General features: G+C 44.5%; 1 protein-coding gene across 1 annotated transcript in view; it reads right to left on the bottom strand.

The window, feature by feature from the left end:
* The window catches only part of GTPBP10 (GTP binding protein 10), a 343,147-nt gene that overhangs the window by 47,632 nt on the left and 268,664 nt on the right, over positions 1–26,851 (bottom strand). The gene's annotated exons all lie outside the window — the stretch shown is intronic.

Genomic DNA, 26,851 nt, shown 5'->3' with positions numbered 1-26,851 from the left:
TCAAGACTTCATGACACTTTTGTCCCTTCTGACAGGTTGGTTTACTGAACCTTGAAAAACTGTTTATCATTTAGGGTTGCTTTGCCCATTCCCAGGGGAGCGAGACCCAGAGCCCGATTTTCAAGTGGGTGTTAATTGTCAAAAATGGCCTAAAAAGTGTTAAGGACATTAACACCTATTCGGAAGGTGGTGCATTCTTCCGAAGTCTGACTGAATGTGTCACCTTTGGAATTTGGGTGCCGGTTGCTAGAAGGGCTGAAAACCGACCTAGCAACCGGCACTTTTGTTATCTCTCCTTTTGCATGGGTATTCTTGTGGCACTCCTCCAGTTTCAGAACTGCATGAAATTGGCGCCGAAGTACGGTACCAAATTGGTGTTGCCACAAGAAGCACACATACAGGAGAAGGGCCACAAAAAGCACAAAGCGGTTTGGGTGTGCAGATGGTGACAGCTGTCACCATCTGCACACCCAAACAGCACATGCATTTTTGTTTTCATCTCGGCAGCATTTCCGTTAAATAACGATTCCCTCGTTATTTAACAAAAGTGCTGTTGAGATTCTGCAATCTGCCTGTTTCCATTAGAAACAGGCAGATTACAGAGAAAGCACTGTCGTGCTTTGCAAAGACGCCCAGGCCCACATGAGAATAGCAGTTGCACCTGGGCGTCAAGAAATGGCGCTGTGAGTCGTGCTATTTAGCACGCTCACTGCACCATGATGAGAATCGGGCCCCAGTCTCTGTATGTCTTTCTCTAAAAATTCTCTTCAGTTCACAGGGTTCCTTCTCTTTCGCTTATCTGTCTTTTGGCAGGTATTCCACTTTGCCCTTCTCCTCAGGCGTTGCTCTCTCACTCAATGTTTCTTGCAGTTCCTATTGCATTTGTATTTCTGTCATTAAACACTCTGCTTTTCACCCCAGGTGTTTGTTTCTTAAAGTCTGAGTTTCCTTCAAGGTTAATTGGATTTAGGCTTCTCTTGTCACCATCATTCCATTTTCTCACTTTCTCATGTATATGACTGGGACGAGTATGAACAGTCCCATAACGATTTCCCTTAGGCCTCCCGTTTTCCCTGGGCTTATCTGGAATAACGTCACTGGGACCTTCCTACGCTCAGGTTTGTTGCTTTCCTCGCTTTCTCTACTTCTTGCTTCACTCTGGCATCCAGAGCTCTCTCGTTATGGATTCACAGCACTCCATGTAACTGGATGGTAGGTGGTCGGGGCGGCCTAGTGGTCTCAGAATAGTACGGGAGACCTCTGGTCCACCACAGCATCTCTATGATCAAGCCGCCACCATCATCTTCTCTCTTCTTCGTTCTCGACGGACGATCTGCGTCCAGTGCTCGGTTATCGGCTTCCCAGCAGTTTCCAAACTAGCGGGCTTCATCGTCTGCAGAGTCCCATGCCCTCTCAGGTGTTGCGTTGCTGTGGGGCTTTCCTGGCCGACGCATGCGTCTCTCTGTCTTCCGCAGCGTATCTCTCCACTTCAGCTTCTTCGTCCCAGTTAAATGGGAATTCCTTCTTAAAGAGACATTCATTTTCTGGTTGGCAATAACAAATGGCAGTTTCTTCTTTGTCCCAGTCTTTATATCGTATGTCCTTCAAGTTGTCTGATATGGCCAAGTAGGCCATTTCAGTCTCTCCCGGTGAGGTTCCACTTGCCTCGACCCCTAGGGACGGTGATGCGTAGCAGGCTCGCCTCCTTACCCTCAAGGGGAGGGGCACTCCCCCGAGGAGAAGGGACAAATTCCCTCGATTCGCAACAGCAGGAAAGATGTGCGAATACTGGAGGTGGTTGGAGAACTGTCTAATAGTAGGCTTTAGGTTGTTTTCAAGTGAGCACAAATTGAAATCAAAACACATTATTGCACTATCAATTCCAGAGATTGAAATATGATTGTCTGATTCTTCAGGGAATATTGACAAATCAAGTTTTTGGCTCCTTAATTGATATTGCTAATTTGACCTTAATGAGCATAAGGAAACTTGTGACTCAAGCGCCTCATGGATGATTTGATAATAAATGTGTAAGTCAAAATTAATCATTACCGTTGGTTCCAGGGAAGCATATGATGTCCCTCCTGCACTCTTCACCCGCCAGGAATCCTGTGCCTACCACTTAAGGTTTTTGCAGTCCATGGTAGCGAAGTAAACCTTGAACCCCTGCAGGCCATCCTCAGAACTTCACTAATCTGTCAAGTGCTATCTACTAGCTTTGTATACTTTAAATAATTGGGACTTTGAATGCCATTCTTCCACTTTCATTTGTGTTTGTTGTCTCAGCAATATTTTGAATTTAAAGAATTCTTTTTGTGCGCCAGCCACTTCTGCATCAATTTTTAAATAGCAGTTGAAGTCATGAACACAGATATTCAATCTGTTGTACATTATCACAACCGCAATCTCTTCTTCAAATGATTTAAATAATTTGCCTTCTTGTGGTACAGGGCATATTCAGAGTAATGGACCTGCGTGGATGTCATTGCACAGAAGAACCACTTGGATACAAAAGGCAGCACGGTCTAGAGCTCTCTGGAGCCACCAAGAAATGGGGCAAGGTGTGATTGAAAGCAGGTGCTAAGGAAGATTTGCCATTTTTTTTGGTTCTTTCGACCCACTTTGTGAGACCCCCCAGCGTTTTTTATGTCTTTTCTGATGCCTTAATCTTATTTTTATGCGAGACATTTTCAAAGACTCAGAATGGAAACTCATTTTTTAAAGTACTGTACAGTATCAGACCATGATACCAGGACGGCCAAAGTCCCCTACCCCTTATTCTTGTCTCTGGGAAAGTCCCCTCAATCCATACTAAGGGCCTCATCATGAGTTGGGCCTTAGCCTTTAAATGCGGCTGTAACGCCATTACCGCCGCATTTAAGGGTTGGCCCAATCACGAATTGGGTGGTAAGCAGGAGTTTGGTAAAAGTGTCCCCTTAATGCATGTTTTCGGTTCTATTACTTCTGGCGCCAATACCGCCATCGGTAATATCGTTCCCCAAAGGCATTGGGTCCAATGGACTCAATGGGGAATGGGAACTTACCACTGTAGCGTTACTTGTGATCCGGCACTAATAGCGCCGGACCGAGTAGCAGTAACGCTATTTGCCCTGGCGAGAATACCACTGGGATACCGGCAGACCCTTGGTCAGGCCCAACATGTTCAGTGCTGGCTGGTTTTAGTGTTTCACTTTTTGTGTGCTGCTCCCAATAGTGGGATCCTCCAGCGCATTCTGAAACCCATTCTCTGAACTAGAACAGTTGGTGGCCTGTGTTAAAGGATCACCATTGTGCTTCCCCTTTGCTGCTTCTCCTTCGAGCCCAGCTATTTTCGGTGCATCTTGACATGGTTGATTAATGTATGTTTTTAGGAGTCTTGTCTTCACCCAGCAATCTGCAAGGGTTCTGGATACAGCCCCGGCTTCGGGAACTGCCACTATTACTGAAACTAAAACCAGAGACCAAAACTAAATCATTGCACCCACACTTACTTCCTGGACCTTCTCAACAGTTGTCACCCCCCCTAGGGAATCGTCCCCGGGTCTTCAGACTTCAAATCAGTTGTTGGTCTCTTTCCTCTGGGGTCTTACAGCTTTACCTGCAGTACTTCAAGACCACCCTGGCCGCAATTCGAACTGCAGTGGGACTCCTGCTCCAACTCTGCAACTGGTCCTCTCAGACTTTAAGGTTTCAGATCCAGGATCACTGATCAGTCTGTTGGGATCACACATCCTGGCCTGCCCAATGGTTGCCTCTTCCATAGATCATCTGAAAGACTGGTAATACTTCTCTATTTTTAGTTGTATAGATGTGTATGGGATCTGTCCTATTCTTTTCAATAAGTAAACTTTTAAAACAGTCTCAAGGTATTTTGAAGTACTACATACTGGTAACATGAACACAAGCAGCTGGAGATACCTCTGGGGAACCAGGAGTAAGCCCATAGCGTACAGCAAATGTAACATGAACGCAAAATGCAAATTTGAACTTGTCAATTTGCATATTATACAATATGCTTTAAATGCCCCTTGGTCATTTCCTTTATTCTGTTAGTGATTTCAATCCGGCACACACCCAAGGCAACGCCTAGCATGTAGTGCACAACTGAAATCCTTATTTATTTTTGTCTAAAAGTTCTTTATTCTGAACGATATACCACTCATATCACGCCCTTCTCCTGGAACCCCCCCCGGTCACACTGAACCAGGAATCAGGCTGGTTTGCAAAGGTAAATATTTATGTATTTAAAAATTGATCACAATATGTTTTAATAGGTACACAACAATCATCAATGGGGTGAGGTAACACTGAATAATCTCTTTAATACACGAGGAGTAGGTAGTGAGCAAAACAATTCAGCACAGAAAATAATACTTTTGTGTGGGTTCAGATCTGATAGCACTGTGGTTAGAGGTTCCCCCTGCACACCCCTCAATGCCCAATAGGCAATGTAAGGAGATAGGAGGAGAGAGCAGGTTTCAGGAATGGCAGAATTCCAATAGAATATCAATCCCACTTTCCCCCAGCAAACACAAGAGAAAAACAGAGTTGACTATCCAGCTGTCAAAATGGCTTTTAAAGTTATCTTGAGAATGGACTGGGCCAAAACACCAAATATGGTCAAAATTGCTGAAATTGTGTAAATTCTTATGGGAGCCGCATTGGATAGTTGCACACAAACACAAGCAATGATTTAATATCCAAGAAAACATTTGAAAGCTTAAATTTCAAGTCGGGAGCCAGTTGGGAGCAATTAAAAGCTGTTTAACACATGTAGAAATTTCCTGAAACGAGAATTCGCAGCAAACTTTTCACTGCGCAATAATCGCGATAATGGGAGAATCACATTGATTTGGAATGAGTTTTAGGTGCGATGGCTAGAAATGGATGTTAGCTACAAGCAGAAATTTTGTTTCTATCACAAAAACTGAGGGAGTTACAAACGTTTTAGTAGAGGTAATTTTTTTTCTGCGATAGGCGCAAGAATGGAAAACGGGAATGCACTTTTAAAAATGACAAATGGGTTGCTTACACTAGAGGATGACTATGAACAAAATGAATACCACACAGGAACACAGTCAATTGATCAGGGCGACTGCCTGATCAGGAAACTCGCCTTATTCAGATGAGAAAAGGATCAGCGCAGAGATAGTTTTAACAATACTGGTTATGGAGGAAAGATAGGATGGGTTGGAGAGAGGTTTCAGACAATGCAAAGATACTCCTAACAATACAGGTTCTGAATACAAGATAAGATGGGTCTAAGATAGGGCTAAGACTATGCAAAGTACATATGCTAGGGACAAAATTCTTCCTATTGATACTCACTGGATAAATGTTTAAATGGGACCGTCAGTTCTGGTCAGGGGATTGGATCTGGTTTAGGAAAGACGGCTTTGCACATCAGACTGGATCGGATCTGCAAAGTGCTCGGGTCACAGCACGGCACAGGACTGGATAAGGTCAGCAAAACGCTCTGGTCACAGCACGACATAGGACTGGACTGGATCTGCCCTTCTTGGTTCTGAGGTTATTTCTTTTCAGCAGGCAAGCAGTAACAACACAGCCCGGCTGTATTATGTTGCTTGTGGGGTTCGGTTCTGGAATTTGAGGCCTAGCCGAGAATGGTTCAGCTATGCAATAGGCCTTTTTCTTTGCCAAGTTTCTGGCGTCTGGAGCAACGAAGATTTAGAGTTCAGCAGCAGGGTGCTCCGCCAGCATCAGGATAGTGAGTGAATCTGTCTGTCCCTTATGTGTGGTGAGCTGTCCCTATTTATGCTATGAAGTGACATCATAAAGGGGGGGGTGTGGGCCGGTTTAGCCTAAGTTTGCCCCTTTGAAAGGTGATTGGGTCAGAGTGTACTCTCTGCCTTGATAGGAGAAAAACAGAGTGTCATCTTTATGGTGTGATTTTATGAGGCTGAGAATCCACCCCTAACCCCTGCAACACAACATCTACTTTTGGCAAAACCTCTATAAGAATCACATATACAGATTACATATTTTACATAGCAGCTGTTCCTCAATACCCCGTAGTTGTGGGATCTTGTCTCCGCTTTTCACAGAATTTTGCCCTTTTCACTAGGAACACAATGTCCAATTTGTAAGCAAATTTCTACAAGTGTGCGTGTTTAACATGGGAATAAGTGTATAAAGTTTCACATTTCTAGCAGAAATACATTTTGTGTAAAATCACATTTCTTGCCATTGCTATCCAGAACATGTCACACAGTTCTGGCGCCTCTTCACCCATGCATCCAGAAATTACATGAACAACTCTGTTATTTTTATATTTTTCACAATTTTAAACAGTAAGTTATCAGTCTTTTTAAAATATGTTCTTTGTCCCAGTTAAGCAACAAATGGTTGTTTGGCTCCTCTCCTTGGTCTCTCCCTGGAAGCCCAGGAGCCATCCTCCATGTTTGTTCCTGGCAGAGGCCATTTACGACTGTCTTCACACTTTGAATTTCTTGTCATTGTTCCTTTTGCCTCTGTAGACCAGGTTCTTTCCTACTTTCCTACCCTGTAATTAACACTTCTCTGTGATTTCCTGCTGGGGGAAAGACCTTCCTTCTGTGAGAAAAACCTGCTATTCCAGTTTGGCAGCATCAGCCAGGTTTAATTTAATTGTTAAATTATGTGGCCTTTTCCTTAGCACAAAACAAACTTGTTATATCAAATAACAGCTAGAATTTTCATTCAAGATTTTAAACCATGGGATCAAACAATTACAATATGGGTTACTATCAGTAACAGGCCTCTTAGATTGCAAACATTTGATTTTCAGTTTATGCATGTTAAAGTTTGATCAGGAAGGCCCCTGACAGCTGTCATCACAGCAGCCCTCTGCTGCACAGAGATTTTTGACAGATCCACAGACAGGCCACTTTTGCTGTGGACATCTCTTTATGCTCTCAGCTTTTCTGGACCTTGTAAGTTCACAATGATTTCTAAAACTAAGTGATTTGTAGCACCCAGGAAGAATTTTTAATATTTGAAGGTGCTCTGTACCGGCATTCTGAAGTTTCAGCAACAAAGAAAAAGTGATTTCAAGCAATCTTGGGAGTTTCATTTAGCAAAGGACTGCTTTTTCCTTCTGCGCTCCACTTTCAATTGTTGTGAAGCCCAGTGACACATTTCAGTTGAGAGCTCTGTTCCACCACTGACAACATGCGTGGCAGATTGGGCAGCCATCTTTTTGTGGGTTGAAAAGTGCGATTTTCAGGGGTTTTTGGCGCGCACAAGGATTTTGCTGCCATTTTGCAGTTTCTGGCCCCACCATCATAACAGAGTGATGCATCCTAGCAGAGCAAAAGTGGGTCAATACATCCCACAATTCACCTGTAAACCAATCTCAAAACTACACAGTCAATATCATATAGCTATGTGTGTTTGGCACCACTTGCCTGAGTAGTCAAGTGTAGCTTCTGGTAGCGGTTGGTGTCAAGCTAACCAGGATCCCCTTGGCTATAACCAAGAGCTAAATAGCTCCCAGCTCCTGGCAATTTTGAATTGTGTACAAGTGTTTATAGCTGCTTAGGATTTTTGGGAACACTGCATCGGAGCCTAATTATTTAACTTGAAAATCGCTAAACTAATTTCATGGCTGCAAATGCATGGCCATTGCAAGTATACTGTGTGTCTCCTTGAGACACTTACTTCATATTTGTAGATTATTCATATATCCACAGTTTCAAACAAAAAAGAAGAAAAAAAAGAAACAGTCTATTTTAACTGATTGTACTGTGTGGATGATCCTTTGCGAGCAAATATTTACGTAAGCTGTACTTTATCAAAGGACGGTTAGACGATCACACAGCGGGAACAGAAGATAGAATATTTTCAAACATTCCAAGTGTAGATCGTGGAAAGAGAGCGCTACTACCCTCAGGTCCTGTCTGGTCAACCGCCTTTCATGAATTGCATAAGCCTTCACAAGCTGGGCATAGCATCATTGCATTCCCATCTTCACATTCTATCTCAGTACTTCACCTAACTAGGACTAATCAAAATGTTCACACACCTTTCCCCTTCAATCTTCAAGTGGACGGGGTACCTTGACTACCATACCCTTGTTCCACACTTGTCCTCTTTCCATCTCTGCAGTATAATCTCCAACCCTTACAGGTGACACCTTTGGATACCAACCCCGGTTTTCTGACCCTCACGTAGTGACCCACCCTTCATTTCCATATTGCCAGAGGCGCTGTATAACTTACAATTTCCTCTAATTTATTTCTGCATCTCTTGCACTCCAACTCGTGTTCGTTCATCTTTCCTATCATATCGACCAATTCAACCTATACAGGCAAGAGACACTTGGGCATCAGCTTCTCTGCCAATTAGCAGCTCAAAGAAAGATAACACCAGAGGCAGCATGTGGGAAGAAATACATAAGCTCTCACAGTTGACATTATGGCCTCCTTGCAGTCTTCTTCCACCAGCCTTGCCATGCAAACTGTCTCCATAATCATCCTGTTTATGCTCTCTGCTGCGCCCTATTTGATTGAGGATGAGAGAGACTTATGTGCAATGCCATTTTCTGCCAAGAACTTTCCAAAGCTTGTACTGAAAGATTTGGCTCTGTCAAAAACACTTTAAAAAATGCAATCAGGCTTATGGGTGCAACATAGCGCATTAACTTGAGCAACACCCATTTCGAGTAGCGATCGCCCAGGCAACACCATGAAACAACTATTACCCTGCCCAACCAAATAAGTCCCAGAATATCACTTGATAGTTCCTTTCATGCTCTGGGCAGGAAAGAGGTATTATTACAGGCTTAGCTCTAGGCTCATAACTCTGGTCCTACTCAACACTTCAGTTATCTGTGTACACAGTGATCACATTCCAAGCCACAGTTATCAACATGCAACACCTGCTTTGGTATGTGTTACACTTCACTAAGTATAGTCTTGTCAAGCCATATCTGCTCAACAAAAGTCTGTGTTGTGGGCTGACTGTACCTCTCCTCCCAAAGCTCTCAAATACGGGGTCCCCCAAGTCTCGGTATTGGGACCTTAGTTTTATTTTCCATATATACTACACTTTTATTCTCCATCATTAAATTGTTCAATCTCTCCTCACACTTCTACAATGACTATTCTCACATCTTTTTCTCCTTCTCTACATTCTTGGACTCTCTTCATGCCTCTGCATTATCATGCCTTTCCACTGTCCTGTGTTGGATGCATTCCCACTTCCTTCACCTCAACCGTTCAAAAACTGATTCTTTACTTTCCACCTGCCTCTCCTAAATCCCTTCCCCCTCCTTCTGGTCTTCCGTTTCCCCTTTCTGTGCTTCCCTTTTTCTTCCTCTGTGCATAATCTTGGCATCATCTTCGACTATTCACTATCCTTCTCCTCAAACATTTCTGTAACTGCTCTCTCATGCTGCTTTTTTCTCTAACAATCGCAAAGTTTGCCCTCATCTATCTTTTGATGCTGCAAAACTCCTCATCACTTCTGCCATCTTCTCTCAACTCGACAACTGTTCTGAACTCCTTATTGGGCTACCTTCTTTTTCGTCTTACTCCTCCACGTGCTGTATTCAATTCTGCTATTCGTCTTCTATTCTCACTACCCCCTCGCTCTTCTAATACTGCTTTTTCATTTTCTCTGTTATGTCTTCAAGGGTCAGAACAGCATTGCTCCTCCCCATCTTGCCTCCCATTTCTCACTTTTTAATTCTCTCTTCACTCCCTGCAGCTTCGTCTTCTTACTACCCAGAAGCCTCCTTGTGCCCCTTCACGCTTTTGTTTGTTCTCTCTTATGGCCCCTAAATTCTGGAACGCACTTCAACCTTATATCCACGCATCCCCCACTCTTCACACATTTCTCTCTCATCTCAAGGCACATGTTCTGATTTCTCTTTCATCTTACTTATACTTCCTCCTCCATTCTGTTTTTGTAATTTGATCGATCATTTCAGATTACTTTTCCTATTGTTTTGTTCTCTTTGGAAAAAGCACTTTAGAAATGTAAATAAAATACAAAAACAAACAAAAGTCGTAACATTCTGCAGCACATTCATTGGCACACACAGCACTCCACTCATCTTTCATGACTATATCCTAACCGGTCATGAAAACATGCTCATGCCATAGAACTGTGTACTCTACAACTTTGATCTGGAAACGGGAGAGGCAATCGACAAATCTGCTTCACTTTCCTGGGATGAATTCAATCCCAAAATCATGGCACTGCACTCGGGATACCCAACTGGCGGTAAATCTTGGCAGCCATCAAACACCTTGGATCACTGCTCTTCCAGGGCCTGATTTTGTTGAAGAACATATTTCAGGAAACTAATAAGGGGATGCATTGTTGATGATTTCAGTATGTGGCCAGACAGCAATCAGTGAAACGTACAGGAGGTTTATTGAAGTGAATAGCAGTGCAAGAAGAGAGTAGGAGAAGTCTTGTGGCAAATACTGGCTATCCATTCTAGTTAGGGTCTAATTCAGTGCAGCAGGCAGGTGAGAGGTGGATTTGTTGTGTAAAAGTCACCCTGCGAGTTAAAATGGTGGACAATGTCATTCCAGAATACAAAATGGCCGTCTTGACCTCTGTACATAGCTAATGTGTAACTTGCCTGCAGGCCACTTGTTGAGGCCGTGAACTGAGACCTTGTCCTTCGTTGACCTATGTGTAGAAGGATTACTCGTGCAATGAAACTAATCCACGAGCATATGTTGAGACAATGTATTCAAATACTGTACGAAGAACATCTGTTGAACTACATTGTATTAATGTTTAAGAAGGCCTGCATGGAAAATCTTAGAATACACAGTTATTGCATAGGCTTGTTGATACATATATTAAAGGCAAACAAGTTATATGCGGTTGTTTGAGACTTGGCACGAACCCTAGATCGGTGATGTATTAAAAGGAATATTAACCCAAAGTGGGGCTGGACATCGCGCCCACCAGATGTATAAAAAGCAAATGCATTCTAATGTACGTCTCTCACTGAACACATTGAACCACGCTGGAGTTCGTGGTGTTGTACTGAGGGGCGATAGCTATCTGATTTTGCTCTGTTTTTGTAACTGGATTCAGTATAAAATAAAGTACTTTGTATGTTCCTTTGTAACCCGTGTTCGGTGTATTTCCTTTTGGGGTACTCAGCCTCGATATTTTGATTCTGTTTCCACACATGGAGTGGAAAGATCCCACCTCGTCTGGTGGGGAACCCCTATAAGCATCCAAATATGGAGATTCATTGCCCGAAGGGGTGAAGTCTTCGTCCTCATCCGTAGTCGTGGACGTATCCGTCCCGTACCTGTATAAGGGTCTGCAGGTGGAATTGGGGCCCGAGGTTGTGAAGGAGGTTGATATGGAGGCATCAAATGATGCTTCCTCTTTTCATCAGCAGTTTTTCGGGGACCTGCGGCAGCCGGTGCCGGGGGCATCCTCATCTGTATCTCCGACACCAAGATGTGGAGAGTCGATAACATGTCCCTTGGCTGAGAAGGCAGAGAAGGAAAACTAGGCGCTGCACCGTCGTCGGCCTTGTGTGTCCGTATGCATGGACACTTGATCATCATCGTCCATTGACAAAACCTTCATAGATTACGCAGCGACCTAGGAGGACTGTTTCGGGGCCTCATTGCCCTCTCCCACACCCTGCTTGAGGGGCCTGCACTGGAGCCTGGGCCGGTGTCTTAACCCTTTCCGGGGTGCCTGCAGTCTTCGGCAAGGCTTCTGCGACAGAGTTGCGCTGTGGGGGCCACCCTCGTAGGATCAGCGTCCGCAGCTGCCGTGGTAGTGGGAGCCGTTGATGAAGTCGCTGATGAAGGCTTTGCCTGTGTCGGTTGAGCCTGCTTGGGCTGTGCGGCCTTCTCCTCCTCCACCCTTGGCTAATCACCCAGCATCAGCGGTGAGGCCTGTGGACTGGGACTTGCAGATCTTGGCCTTATCATGGACCCCCACGGATGGAGCGCCCTTAAAGGACTCAGAAGATCGCACCTCGGACCAGCCGGTCCTGGACAAGGCATGAACCTGCTCGGAGCAGGGGTCAGAGGTCTTAGTCGAGTTCAGCCATTCCGCCAACCTACTATGCCAGTCTTTTGTCGTCTTATTAAAAAACCATGGCATATCTCACACTTTACCTCCTTATTGTCCGAGTGTAAGCAGTAGAGGCATTGTAGGTGCTTGTCTTCCACAAACACATTCTGTAGCCTGCATTTGGTGCAGGGCCTGAAGGGGGACGTTCCCTCCTTCTCCTCTGGCATGGTCAGAGGGCACAATGTAGGCCCAAGATGGCCTTGTAGAATCTTCGCCCTCCAGGGGCGCAAAACGTAATCGACAATGGATCCCCGTTGATGGTAGATGAGAAAAAGAGCACACTGGCTCTTTCCAACAAAAATGTAACTTTTCTCAAAAAAACATACAAATGGCTCGTAGAGCAAACTCGAGGACTCCCAACACTGAAGTGTTCAGTAAAAATCTGAATATGGCTGCCAGAGGCAGGGCTTAGGGAGAGCACTATCATTGGATGAGGGCATTATGACCCAGAGGACAGTGATTGGTTTAGAGAAGAAATACAGTTTTAAAGTGAAAGTGAGAAGAAATACAGTTTTAAAGTGAAAGTGAAACAGTTTTTTCTTTTACCGAGGATTCCCAGCCAGACGACGGGGGGAATATTCATGAGCATGTGAATCCATGCCAGACACCATGGTGGAGAAAAAAAGGATTTTTTGATGTCGAGAGAGTTAATCCCATGTGACGTGAGCCAGGCACTGACATGTCTAAGGAAACCCAAAAGATGGTGGTAAAGAGTACAGAACGTTTTTAGGGATGGTTAGAGATGTGGGTAATGATGTGTCCCTGGAAGATGGCAGTGTCTGTAACAAAGCTTACGATCCAGAAGATTTAGTCCGTCGCCACAAAGGGATTGTGGTGTGTTGGTACCACAATGGGACCTTCTAGGTGGAAGCTTTTTGTTCCCCTGAGAGTCCCCAGCCTTTCATCTTCTCCGCATGAATTCCCTTTACATATTCCCATCTTCACTATACGTACTCCCCATTGCCCAGAGTCTCACATAGATGTGACAAAGCCAGTACCAAAGTCCTTGTCAAGATGTGGTAGGAACCGCTCTACGTAGGTGGGGAGTCTACCAGGGGGAAACCAAGACCCTTGAGGGGGAAGGAGGCAGTTGGGAGGGACTCTTTCTTACCTTTTCCCTTTGTGCTTGCCTGAGGCATCACAGTAACCCTGTTTCTCACACAAAGCCTCAAACAGTATGCTCCCTATAAACTACCAACCAGTGAAACAATAGAGCATGGAAAAATATTCAGTGCCCCAAAAGACCTGTGAAAGCTCTGCAGAGGATGCTATTGCGCGGCACGCCAAGATGGCACATCGCGTTTGAGCTCAGCACTGAATGGAGGACTCACATTTAATTTTGAGCCGTCCGTGTGGACAACACAGCTGGAAAACCAGGTGTCTGCTGAGGAGGGAACACTCAGTACAAGTCCTGGAGCAAATGGCCCTCTCTGTGTAAAGAATGGCGTTGTGATTCTCGCCCGCCGATACAAGCAGGCCGGAAAACAGAGCCTCTGCTGCAAACCCGCCCAGCCACGACACAAGACGTTGCTGGGAAGAACAATTACAGATCTGCTGCAGGGAGACTATGGATAACATGCCAGTCCTGATGCTCCTTTTTGAACACTTGACCCGTCCCATAGGCTGCAGCGAGGGAAACGAAAAGTACGTGGATTACTTCGTCAGGGTTCCGGTCACTAGCAGGTGCATGTGAACGCGTGTTGCTGGTGCTTGACACAGCCCGACCATAATGCAGTCTCCCTTGTTATGACTGCTCCCTCCCAGGTTCAATACATACATGCAATAACATTGAAGAACAGGGAATAAACCTCTGTTTTAGTCCTAACAGGAGGTACAATATACCTGACTTCGAACGCATTGCACCCCCTTTCCCTTATCTGCCCCCATCAAGTAAACTACACGCTGCTGAGGCACAGCTGGGGTATTGTCTGTTGCTCAGATTGGACACTGCGGGAGTTCCACAGAGACACCTATTCACCGATCTACAATAACTGTCACCTCAGATAGGTCGCTTATTATATATGGTTGAGTACACTTCTAAACTGCCCTTGTGAAGCTGTGCCTCTCCCCACCTCAAATACAATCTCTGTGGGCATCTACTCCTACATACTTGAAACTGAAGCCACCATACACGTGAATTGTAAGTGCCATGACGAAAGGGACTGGGCACAAGAAAAGCGGCGCAATTGATACATTTGTAAAACCCACCTCTAAGCCTGCAGAAATGGCGAGTGAGGGCACCAACAGTATGGTGTTAACGGAGGAATCCCAGGCCTCACCTTCTATAGACTTCCAAGACGTGATGGACTCAATGCAACAAGGCTTTGCTTCGATAAACGACAAATTAGACGGTATAACTTCCAACGTCACATCCATCAGCACACAACTTGAGAAAGCACGTATAACAGAAACCAAGAACCGCATCGGCAGCACGACGCGGTAACAGCACTGCTGGGCAATGTGACAGCATTATCTAAGGACTTGAGTCTCGTGAAAGCTAAGTGCGAGGACCGAGAATCGAGATAACGGCAAAACAACGTTCAACTTGGCACTACGGGCAGCACGAGAGAAGCAGGAATTTAAGCTAGGATCCAACACAGTGCACATTTTCATGGATTATACTTTAGCTGTGCAACAAGAGACACGCACTTTTGCTTGAGGGAACGCGACATCACTTACGCCATGCTTTACCCTGCTTTAACCTGCTAGGCTGTGTATGCATTTAAAAAATAAAACCCATTTTGTCACATTCCCTGAGGAGGCCACCTCGATCATAGAGACTCACATCCCACTAGCACCTGGACGAGGAACAGCTGAGACTTGATCATCTTGTTGGCCATATCCACTTGCTTTGAGTCAGTAAATATGGTTTATGGTATCGATCTAGCTTTTCCACAGGTTACATACTTGTCACCAGTTTCTGGGCAACTATATGGTCCTCCACTGATAGCAGCACTGTTGCCCCCCAATGCAAGTGTAAACAGTTGTTAGGTTAAGTTGGGGGATGGGGTCAAGTGGGTGGGAAGGAACATAGTGAAAGTTGTTGGGACTCTGAGGGTGGGGGGGTGACAAGGGTGGAGTTGGGTAGTAAATGTTATAAAATGCACATGGTGAAATGGTAAATGTCTAGAATGGCATTGTGGGGCACAATGTCAAGAGCGAGAAAGGCAATAGACGAAATGACATCTTCCGGTAAAGTGGGCTCAACTGTAAAGATGCTAAGCTGGAATGTCCGGGCCTGGGGTCACCAATAAAGACACAGAATGTTATTGCATACGCTAACAGGCTAGGTGTTAAAATTGTATTCCTTCAAGTAACTCATTTGATTGAATGTCAGGTGCACCGTGTGGCATCGGGTTATGGCGACCAGAAATATTACACATCATAATCCACCAGAGCCTGTGGGGTGATGGTAGTAATACCCCCTCTCCCTTTCTTGCACTATAAAACCGTAAGTGATGAAGGTTTGTGTTTGTGCACGGGAAGTTGAATAACCAGTTTTTTTACTTAATGTATATGGCCCAAACGTCGATGACCCAGATTTCTACCGCAATAGGTTTCATTAATGTGCCAAATTCCTACCGGCATATGTTATCTGCGGTGGGGACTTCTACACCATATTGGACCCACATTTAGACCGAACCTCTACATCGGCTAAGTGCCAGACCAACGCAGCTTGTACTATTCAGACAGGCTGAGGATATGGGGCTAATAAACGTTAATGGATATTTCTACAACGCACTATCACCACCGGAGTGGTCCCCTGGCGCTCTAGATGTGTGGTGAGCCTCGAATACAAATAAGCGTGGCTACACATTTTATTCATCAGTACATGATATGCAATCACGCATAGATTTAAGGTTAGTTTCACATAGGCTACTCCCTAGAACACCGTCGGACCGCTCCCCAATTTTATTATCCCTGCACATTCCCGGCCATGCTGAAACGAGAACACAGTGGCACCTTAAACCGGCGGCATTAGAAGATATGGTATTCAGGTTAAATTTGAGGGAACATATTGCATCCTACTATGAACGAACAAAGGCTAAGTCACCATACAAGCCACACTATGTCAGGCATTTAAGGCTTTCATCAGGGGCATATCTGTTTCTGCAGAATTTGGGGTGCTGCGGGACATAAGGAATTAAATAAAAAGATGTAAGGCTGTATGAACCCAACTACAACAAAAATATGCGCTTGACCCATCACCGGCAACCAGACTGGACATTAGGACGTCTCTGGATAAACACAGAGACAAAACCAATAGTGAGCTACGGTATTTTGACAGACCAGCGCCAGCGCAGCGTTATGGAGAGGCAGATAGGCCGGGGAAGTAGTTGGCACGCGCAGTTAGTTCTGAGAAGGGCAGCCCCAATATTCCCTGCATAAACCTACCAGATGGCTCAATGGCAAACTTTTACACAGATGTGAATAATGCATTTTACGACTTTCACGCTGCATTGTACACCCCAAAGGGGGAAGGACACGACTATAGAAATAGATGAGTATTTGGTAGGGATCCCCACGACTATTATCTGCTGAGGCGCGTAGGTCACTAGAGGAACCTATTGACATAGTAGAGATTACGAAAGGGAATGCCCCGGGATCCGGTGGGCTGGGTGCAGAATTTTACAATGGGTTCATAGACGAGATTGCCCCCTGCCTAATGTCGGTTTGGTCAGAAGCTCTGGAGGTTGGAAGCCTGCCTGAATCAATGTGTGAAGCTATAATCATTTTGTTAATTAAGCGTGGCAAAGCTGCAAACGTATGTGGGTCATATAGGCCCCTGTCATTAGTAAACACAGACGCTAAAGTATTTGCTAAAATCCTTGCCTCTCGCCTGAACCCACTGATGCCACACATGGTACAAGAGACAAAGCAGGCTTTGTCCAAGGGAGGTCATAAACGTTAAAGATATACCAGATGTAGAACATCATATCACAGATCCCACAAGACAATCCAGGCGTTGCAGTCGTATTGGATATGCAGAAGGCATTCAATACAGTGTTCTGGTCCTTCCTGTGCGGGTATTAAACAATTATGGGTTTGGACCCAACTTTATAAAATAGGTGGGGTGCTATACTCCCAGTCAAACGCAAGAGAATACACTAAAAGCGTGCTCTCCCCCACAATAATGTTGGAGGTTGGCAGTAGACAGGAGTGCCCGCTCTCACCTCTCTTATTTGTTCTGATTATAGAACCACTGGTAGACCTGATGCAGGGCCGCTTTGGCTGTGCTGATATTCATATAAGTGGCCAACCTGAACTTATGACATTGTATGCAGACATAATGTTATATGTGAGAGATCCCGAGCGCTATCTGCATAAAATACTAGCAGCAGTGCGTGAGTTTGCTAAATATTCAGGACTGCACTTAAATAGCAGCAAGTCTGAAATATTTCCCTTAACTGAATGCACACGAGAACCTAGGAACACTCACGGTCTACAATTGTCATCCTTTGAGTATCAAATACCTACGAATTGACATAGTACGCACCCCTGCCCTGACCAGAACCCTCAGTTATGACACTCAAATGAATAAAATAGCTACAAAACTGGAGAGGAGGCGGCATCTCCCCTTATCACTGGCAGGTCAAGTCGCATTAGTAAAAATGATTATATCACCTAAGTTATTATACCTTTTCAGTAATATAACATTGCAGCCAGGACAATCCTTTTTTATTGAAATAGCCAGGCTGTGCTCTTCACTTGTGTGGAACAGCCAGGTAAGAGTGAAATGGCAACATCTTACACAACCATATGAAATGGGCAGGCTTTCCGCCCCCGGCTTCGAATTGAATTACCTGACAGCGCAAGCACACTTTGCGGCATACTGGTTGGAGCAAGACGCAGGTCCACCACATGTGAAGTTAGAGAGACATAATGCCCCCCCCCCCTCCCCCAGACCAGATGGTGCATTTGATTACAGGCAATAGGTATCAAAGAGCACACCAGCTGGACCTGGTGGTAGCCACATGCCAGGCATGGATGAAATTAACGCACCGCTCCAAGAATACAGTTTTGTATGACAAAGAAGTGCCTATTTCAGGCTTGTCTGCCAGGACCCCCCTCTGTGATAAGTCAATAGCAGAACACTGGAGTAATGTTGGCATTCGAGTGCTGGGGGATCTGTTTAAAGATGGTAAATTCATTAAATGGGACATAATCAAGGTGCATATAGGCAACAACACTGTAAACGACTATTACCGGGTCCGCTCCGCGCTGTCGACATGTGGTCATCATTCCCAGTAGAACCTAAATCACACCCATGCCTTACCTACATAATGTCGCGAAACATGGGGAAAAAAAAATCAATATCGTTACTATATAACATCGCACAGACATCTCGACCATTGCAGTCTATTAATATAAGGAATAAGTGGCAAAGGGACTTGGGCACTCCCATTACAGATACACATTGGACACAGATAAGCAAATTGACAAAACAGATATCCCAGAATTCCAGGTACAAGCTAATGCACTTTAAAATTCTCAATAGAACGTACTATACAACTGCTATAATAAAGGAGCTGTTTCCCACCTCAGAGGTAAGATGCCCTAGATGTAATGGCTTGGGCGCTGATATATTACAGATGTTGAACTGTCCTGGTATAGAAGATTATTGGGAAGCAATATGTTGTACACTTGATATCATTGGTCGCCATCAGTCTGTATATTGGGATACACAAAACAATTGAATGCGAAGTAGCGTAAGCTTGTTAATCTTGGTCTTGTATTAGCTAAAAGAGCCATCCTCATGAAATGGATGTGGAAAGAGGCATCCTCATTACAAGATTGGATAAAAGATATGATCTGGGCCAACGATATGAAAGAAATATATATTAATCTGCAAGCACCCACAAGCCGCCCTAGAGAACAGGTGACAGAAGCATGTGATTATCGTAAGTTTTGTTTGTTGATATAAGACTCCTAATCATGTAAATAAATGTTACTGCTCAATGCTATTAAAATGTACCGTTACCATGTGCAATAAATACAATTTAAAAAAAGAAAGTTCTGCAGATACCCATACCCATGCATTAGATGACAACCTTCCCGATGCAGCATGCATAGAAAAACAATGCGTGAGTGGCCTAGCAAAAGGGGAAGCTAAGACTCCATTGCCACACTGCTAGAGCGCTCTGCTCTCAAGCAGAAGTGAAAAGTGCTCCCAGGGAAAAGGACATCTGTAAGACTACCAGAAACTCACACATGGTGCTCAGACCCCCCCAACCCCACTTTGGGAACACTTAATTAGGGAAAGGCAGACAGCAAGCCTACCCTGACAAACCTGCGTAATTAACTGTATGACGTCATTATAATTCTGCGGCGGCTGTGGTGTGACGAATCAGGACAATTTGTCCCTTTTCCCCAGAGGGGAGTCACCCCCTTTGAGGCTGGGGAGGTGAGCCTGCTACGCAAGATCCTCCCTGGGGGGGTTCTGGGCAAGTGAGAGCTCACTGGGAGTGGCTCCCCTCTTGGGTAAATGGTACTCCCAGTCCAAACCACCCTTTCTGCATACAAGGATGTCTGACAGACTGTTGCATTCCCTGTTACAACTATAATTCACAAACATCGTTCTTTAACTTTGTTGGTTTCAGGTAATGGTGAAACTTGCCTGCATGCCATGATCAAGGAAGACAGACAGCATTTCATTCATTCCAATGACACGTATAAGAAGAGAACGGACTATGAATGGGGAAGAGACTCCCTCGAAGGGAGGAGAGCAAGTGCTAAGGAGAAGCGAGCCACTGCAGCATCTATGTCCTGGAGGGGGCATAGCCAGGTTGAGCTATGGAGCCAGGGGTGAGACAAGGCCCTAAGGTTTGCTATTTGGCCCCTCCGCTGAGGGGAGTCCTCCAGATCCCATACCAAAATATCAATCCCCTTGGAATTGCTCCCTTCTCTGAAATAAAGCGAGCCCTATTGGAAAGGATGGGACAAACTGAGGCAGAATTTTAGTCGAAATTCCGAAATACTCTGCTGCTCCCCATGGAATTGGCCACCAAATTCAAAACACCCTCAGCCAACGGTTAGGGGAGAAAAAGCTAACCGATTAGAAGCTCTTGCCTTCGAACAGTTTATCCAACCTCTACCTCCCTCCCCACAAAAGCCATACTCCAGCAGCTCCAACCCTCGCTAGAAACGGCTATACAAATAGCTCAAGCCCACTCTGAGGCATATAAATACCTTAGAGCTAATGGGAACAGGTAGAATACCGAATGGATAATAAAACCCCTTATAAAATCCAAGTATTGGAAACCACTAGAAAAACCAGAGAAACTTGTCCCTATCAAATCCTACCCGATTGATGAGACAGTTTGAAAAACTCTCACCTTCCCCGATAGTGAAACCCAAAGTAACACCAGGAGAGAGAACTGGAAGGGCAAATTCTCTTGTTCCGACCTTACATACATGCTCCTGTGGAAAAAAGGAACACTTCGTTCACCTCTGTCCCAAAGATCAGACTGAGGAGTCTATGGAAATAGGACGGGTGACGTCGGCAGAATGGCAGAGGGAAGAGGAGGAAGACCAGGACAATTATCTTGAAGTGGTGGTTTGTTACTGCAAACCTCAACCCTTCTAAGGTACAGAAATCATCAGCGACAACGACATCAAAGCAGAAGCCCCGATTGATTCTGAGAGCAAGCAGACTGCTGTCCACGCCAACCTCATATGTTCCAAAGATCAAAAAGGGGGAGGGGCAGTAAGGATTACTTGAGTCTTTAAGGATGTAGAGACCTAACCAAGAATTCCCCTCACCCTAGAGGTTGTTCCACCAAAATAAGGCCAAAAGTAATCCCCGGTCTACCGGAGGAAGCAACCATAGGGACCGACTTCCCCACCTTCACACCACCCTCCTTAAACACAATCTCCAAAATACTCTACCCTATCCTCTTGGGAAACTTTTTCAGGAAGAGAACCATCCGTGTGAGCCTGGGAAACCAATCTCCAACCAGGAACTATAGACCCTGAGGAAGAAATTCTCTCAGTGAACCCAAAAGGAAAGAACAAGACAATGTGGACTTTTTAAGCCGTTTTCACTTCCTAACAAAGTGGTAGCCTCTCATTTAATGGAAGAGGTGTGTGACGAACCTGGAGAATTTGATCTTTCTACCCAGAGGGTAGCCACTCCCTGTGAGGCTAGGGAGGTGAGCCCGCTACGCAAGACTCTCCCTAGGGATCTGGGAAAGTGGGAACTCCCATTCTAGCATGGAACTCCCAGTCCAAACCACCCTTTTTGCACATATGAACGTCGGAAAGACTGTTGCATTCCCTGTTACAACTATAATTCACAAAGATACTTGTTTGACTTTGTTGGCTTCAGGTTATGGTGAACCTCGCATGAATGCCATGATCAAGGAAGACAGACATCATTTCATTCATTCTATTGACGTGTATAGGAAGAGAACAGACTATGAATGGGGAAGACACTCCAGCGAAGGGAGGCAAGCAAGTGCTACGTAGAGGCGAGCCCCTGCAGCATCCACGTCCTGGAGGGGCAGAGCCACGTCGAGCTGTAGAGCTAGCAGCGACGTGCAGGACGAGAAACCGGCTAGCTGGGGGCTGGAAGATGGGTACCTGGACTGTGCAAGATGATGTACCCCTCTGGAAATTGTACTAAAGGGGGGAAAATATAGCAATTTTAATTTCAAGAGTTGAGGTGACAAAGGGCCTGGTTATGTCTTGTTCAGGTGGTTCTACAACTTTTCTTTTCTGAATCATGCGCTGAGTGTCTTGAGTAGGCTTACTGATGTAAATGACCCAAGCATCAAGTCATTTTGTTTTGTGTGCTGTTAATACAGAGAATTGAAAAACGTTGGCAACTAACTAGCTGACAGCACAAATCATGATAGCATGGATCAACGCTGTCCGACATCCATTGCAAGTTCAAATGTATTCTATATTCTTCCTTGTACATATTCCTGTACTTGCTATGCAGTATGAATACGAATGTACTGCATGACACCTAAATGTTCTAGGACTTATACTGCAAATCTTGCCTCATGGTTGATGGAAGTCTGATGAAGCGGTTATGCGACCAGCTTATTTTTCTAATTTCTTTTGTAAAATGCCATTTTATGATTAATTGCTGGTGTCCTGGGTATCAGAATGGCACAACTGTTTTGTGTATAATCTTGTAGTATTGTATTAGAATTTTGATCTTATTGTTTTTATGATACATCATATGGAAATAAAGCTGGAGAAAGTGGGATTTGTTAAAGAAAACAGAAAAAACTCAAAAGGTTACTTCAGAGGGGGGGGGCAGATAAGAGATGTAGAAACCCGTGTAACGAGTTGCTGGGCTTACGAGGCTGAATGATTCCAAGACAGCGGATACAAACTGAGTCTTCCTGACAAGCATCACAGGGCAGTTCACTGGCACAGGTTGCACCCATTCACAGCACTCACTAACGTTAGTCACATAGCTGTTCTCACCCAGACAACTGTGCACACAGAACCAAAGCCCTGAGGAATATAAAACAGCACTGCTACAGAAGGGGAGCATTGGAGTTAGAAGTTGAGGCATAATGTTACAAGGTAAAACGGCGGTGCAGAGATTGGATACAGAGAGGCAAAGCGCGTTAGAGGAGAAAGAATAGAGCAGTGGGGAGAAAAAGAAGCAGATTAGGTGGAAGAGAGAGAAGAGCTGCAGAGTGAAGAAACAGTGGGGCAGAGTAGGAACACGAGAGAGGGGCACGAAATAAGGAGGTGGAAGAAAGAACAAAGATGGAGGGCAAGCAAAACAAATGAGGGGGAAGAAGGAGAAAGAGAGAAGACCAGAGAAGAAGGAAAGGATAGAGAACAGTGGTTGTAAATAGGAGAAGTGAATTTAGGCAGAGTAGTGCCTGACAGAGCAGTAAGGAGGCAGATAGGAGAAAAGGGGAACCAAAGAGGTGGGAGAGGAGAAAGGAGGGGAGGCAGTTGACACAGAGGTGAAGGTGTTTACCAAGAGAAGGGGTAGAGAGATACCAAACAAGAAGCCCTGTGGAAACTCCTGAAGTAATTAATGAAGGAGGAAACAAGGTGGGTGGCGGCAAAGCCTAATAACCATGAGGTTCCATGAAATTCAAATGGACCCGATCCCAGACCAGGACGATCTTAAATATGCTGAGGAAATGCTGATGTATCCTAATCTTGAATTTTGTTTTTGTGTGGAAAGTAAACCTACTGTTAATTGGTTTTGGCAAAGTGCCAACATATCGCTGAAAAAGATGCTAAGAGATCAGGATATGTATTTGGCATCGCCGCTGGCAATGCTGTGGCATACATCGGCCTAATTGTTATTTAGTGTTCTATTCTGCCATATAAACCATCAAGGGAATGTTTTACAATTGACTTGATTGCCCCGTAGGGCGCGATTCCCTGCCTGCCCCCCTCGACACCTTAGGTAGGGTTGTGTGGAGTAGGCACAGAATCACAAGTCTTGAGTTATGATGAGAGGCGCCTCAGGGGCTCGGCGTAGCGCTTTTGACAGTTCCCCAGTTCTGCACCCCTTGTCATACGGCAAAAAAACAGCCAGAAAATATTGCATACTTCGTTTTGACTCAGAGCCCTTATGAAGCATTGCTCAAACATATGAAGCCGACACTTGAAAGTAGCAAGTCAATATATTTATTATCACTTCAGTTCTCTACCAGCTTTGATCATCACTATGCCTGCTATAATGATAGCAATAATAACATGGCATACTATCATATATATGGAAAGCGTTCTTGCATATGCTAAAAACATAATTGGTGTCTAACAAAGATGAAGTACAATTCATCATTCTTAAAACACCCGCTTGAGCAATCATGGGGTTCATGTTATGTAGTCGCTATGCAATGGTATGATCAGGAGTGGAGTGACATAATAAAGCACGCCGTCAGTCTAACAAATGCAAAAAAGTTCAACCAACACACTTACAATTCACGATTTCCAGGCCTTGCTGTTCTGCATGCAAAGTGACCACAGGGTCTGCTGCTCTGACCTGCTATCAAATGCTCTTCCCAGCCCCCAACAATCTCATTTTCTCTCTGCTCGCTACCGCCGAGTTCCCCTAGACTTAGTCTGTTGTGCTTTTTATATTAACACGCATGACTTAGTCTACATATACTATGTGCGTCATTTCCTTGGCGTGGACAGAACGTCTACAGTCCGACCATACTCTTGAGCATAGCTTTGCATTGCACCCATGATTTACTGATGTGAAAACTCAAGTGACGGGTACTGTCTTTGCTTCTTGATTATTCCATTAGAATGCATGGGCTTCCGCTTGACGACCAAGCAACGCGCTGTGTTCTCTTCTGGCCTATTTAAAATGCCATTATATTGGATGCATTTTCTGAAGGGGTTTAAGCGCGATTATAGCTTTGGACACTTTACCTGCATATCATGCTTCCTGTTCAAAGCTGCTTATCAGTGCAGAAGCATCTCTTGACCCTGCTACGAGCTCATCTACAACAGGAAGCTGTCACTTGTGGGTGGCTTATGTGCACCCGTGTACTTCTATTTTGGTATGGTGTTCCCTGCCTTTGGCCTCTTATCTGATGTGCCAGGTGCGAAACTTAGCCGTTGAAGACAAGAAACTGCTATCGTGTGGTTAGAAAGAGGAATCTATCATGTCTTGTTAATCGCCTTTGCTAAAGCCACAGAACAGGCTATGCGCTTGCTCTTTGCTGAACCCACGAACGTTATTCATCAATGGCAATATATTGTCTACAGCAAACGTCTAACTATGTTTTCTGACACTAGCCCTTGTGCAACCGTGTACTTTGTATTCTCTGGCACAGCTGTCTTAGCTCGTTCGTAAGATTTGTAAATCATGACACAATGATTCTGCCACCCAGGAGTTCAGTCAGACAGCATGTGTTTTCTTCTCCTTTCTGAGATATGCATTGATCCTAGCTATTCCTGTTTGGGTCATGCAATGATACTAGCCCTCTCCGGTCTTTGGAGGATAGCTCAGGGGCATCGCGCTCGCCTTGGAAGCAAGACGACACAAAGCAACACAGGTTCGATTCCCAGGTCCGCACTTAGAAACCTCTGGGTATTAAGCATGTTATAAGAAACAATTACAATTTTCTCCGACATCGGCCAAGCTCCACTTATGACCGCTCAACCTTGATGTGGAAAGTAGACAGAGTTCAATAATGGGTGAATTTGGTTTATCAAATCTTTGACAACAACACTGCCGGATGGGCATCGACCAGAACATTGAAGTCCCTTGACAATTCGAGACAGTGTTGCCCCACCGTTAAATCCACATATCTATATACCTTTTCTAGCACATTGGTCTCAATGCAATGAATGGAAGATTTCATGACCTAATCAAGGGGGGGGGTTTCATTCTTCCCTAAATAAAACAATGGCTTGGTCTGTAAAGGTAATTTTCAGGTCTACCTATGTACAAGGAATGCAATTAAACAGTATATTTGTGTATTAGCAATCATCTGAAGCAACTTTATCAGTGCACTCCAATATATTTTTAGCACATAAATCACGTCAATAAATCATTTTGCTGGTGCAAATTACATATACACAAGTAAAAACACTATTAATTGCCAAGTTACTTCTCTCCATTTTGCCTGCAGATGCAGAATTCACATGTGATTGTTTCCACAGTTTCGGCCTAATGTTAATATCGAGGCCTGGTTGTTCTCAAATCAACATGCATATTGCAAATGCATTAAATTCACATGCAACTAGATTTGAAAGCAACATTCTTTCGGCATATATTGGCACTTTCCTCTGACAGCATCCAGCTGCTCTCCTCCCTTTAAGTGCTGCTGTTTTTCCCGTGCGATGTAAACAAGGAGCATGCAGAGGGAAAGGAACAATATTGCCCGAGAGGCAGATTGTGCTGTGTATAATTAAGATGTGCTGTACACTGTGGAGCATTTAGAGCGCAGCTAACGAGTATGGATACTTTTCACAGTGATGATGTTGCACATGGCTGAAGTGTACTGGGGGAGAAGTGGGGTGGGGTGGTTCTTATTTCACCTGTATCCACCGTACCTGTGAAGGTGGCAGGGCTGAGAGCTGCTGGTCCCAGCGCTGGTCTGAGAGGAACAAGCAGATCGTTTAAACTATGGTCTTCTACACGGAAGCAGAATCAATGCACATGGCTAGACAGTGTGAGGAAGCTTCCAATGCTGGAGAGGATGTCACTTCACAAGGACCTTTAACAAACACTGAATCCCACATCCTTATTTTACACACATACCTAAAGGCCATTCAGGGCCCAGGTGACGCAATGTGAAAACATTTGTCTGAGACCCTGATTTTTTGCAGCTCATAAACCTGGCCCTCGCCACAAACTATTGATTTTAATACAAATACATTAAAATTGTATAATTTGTGGAGGGTTCTGATTTTGGATGCACCCATACTGTGTGTGTGCATATATATATATATATATATATATATATATATATTAACAAAAGGGTAGAACGTCCTTTCATCGCTGGTCGTAATTTCGATGTTTTTTTTACAAAAAACTCATCAAAATATATAGGGGGTTGGGAAAGTGTATATAGGTGTTTGGGGGGGTATAGTAAAAAAAACAATAGTGGAAGGGGGGCTTTAGGGGGAAAACCCAAAAAATAAAATCAATTTTGATTAGTTTTTTCAGTAAAAAATACTTGTGGAAAAACCCATTGAAATTACGACCATTGATGACATGACATGGAACCAACAAAAGGCCTCTTTTTACAAACGTTTCTTTTTACTCTCTTGTGAGGGTTAGAGGGTGTCAGTTGTTCAACATTCTTCTGTTCATGCACAGGTGCAATTACTA

This window comes from Ambystoma mexicanum, chromosome 2q (genome assembly GCF_040938575.1).
Source record: "Ambystoma mexicanum isolate Mex_15411 chromosome 2q, UKY_AmexF1_1, whole genome shotgun sequence".
Taxonomy (NCBI): domain Eukaryota; kingdom Metazoa; phylum Chordata; class Amphibia; order Caudata; family Ambystomatidae; genus Ambystoma; species Ambystoma mexicanum.
Note: the sequence above shows the minus strand (reverse complement) of the source record. Positions and strands in the feature narration are given on the sequence as shown.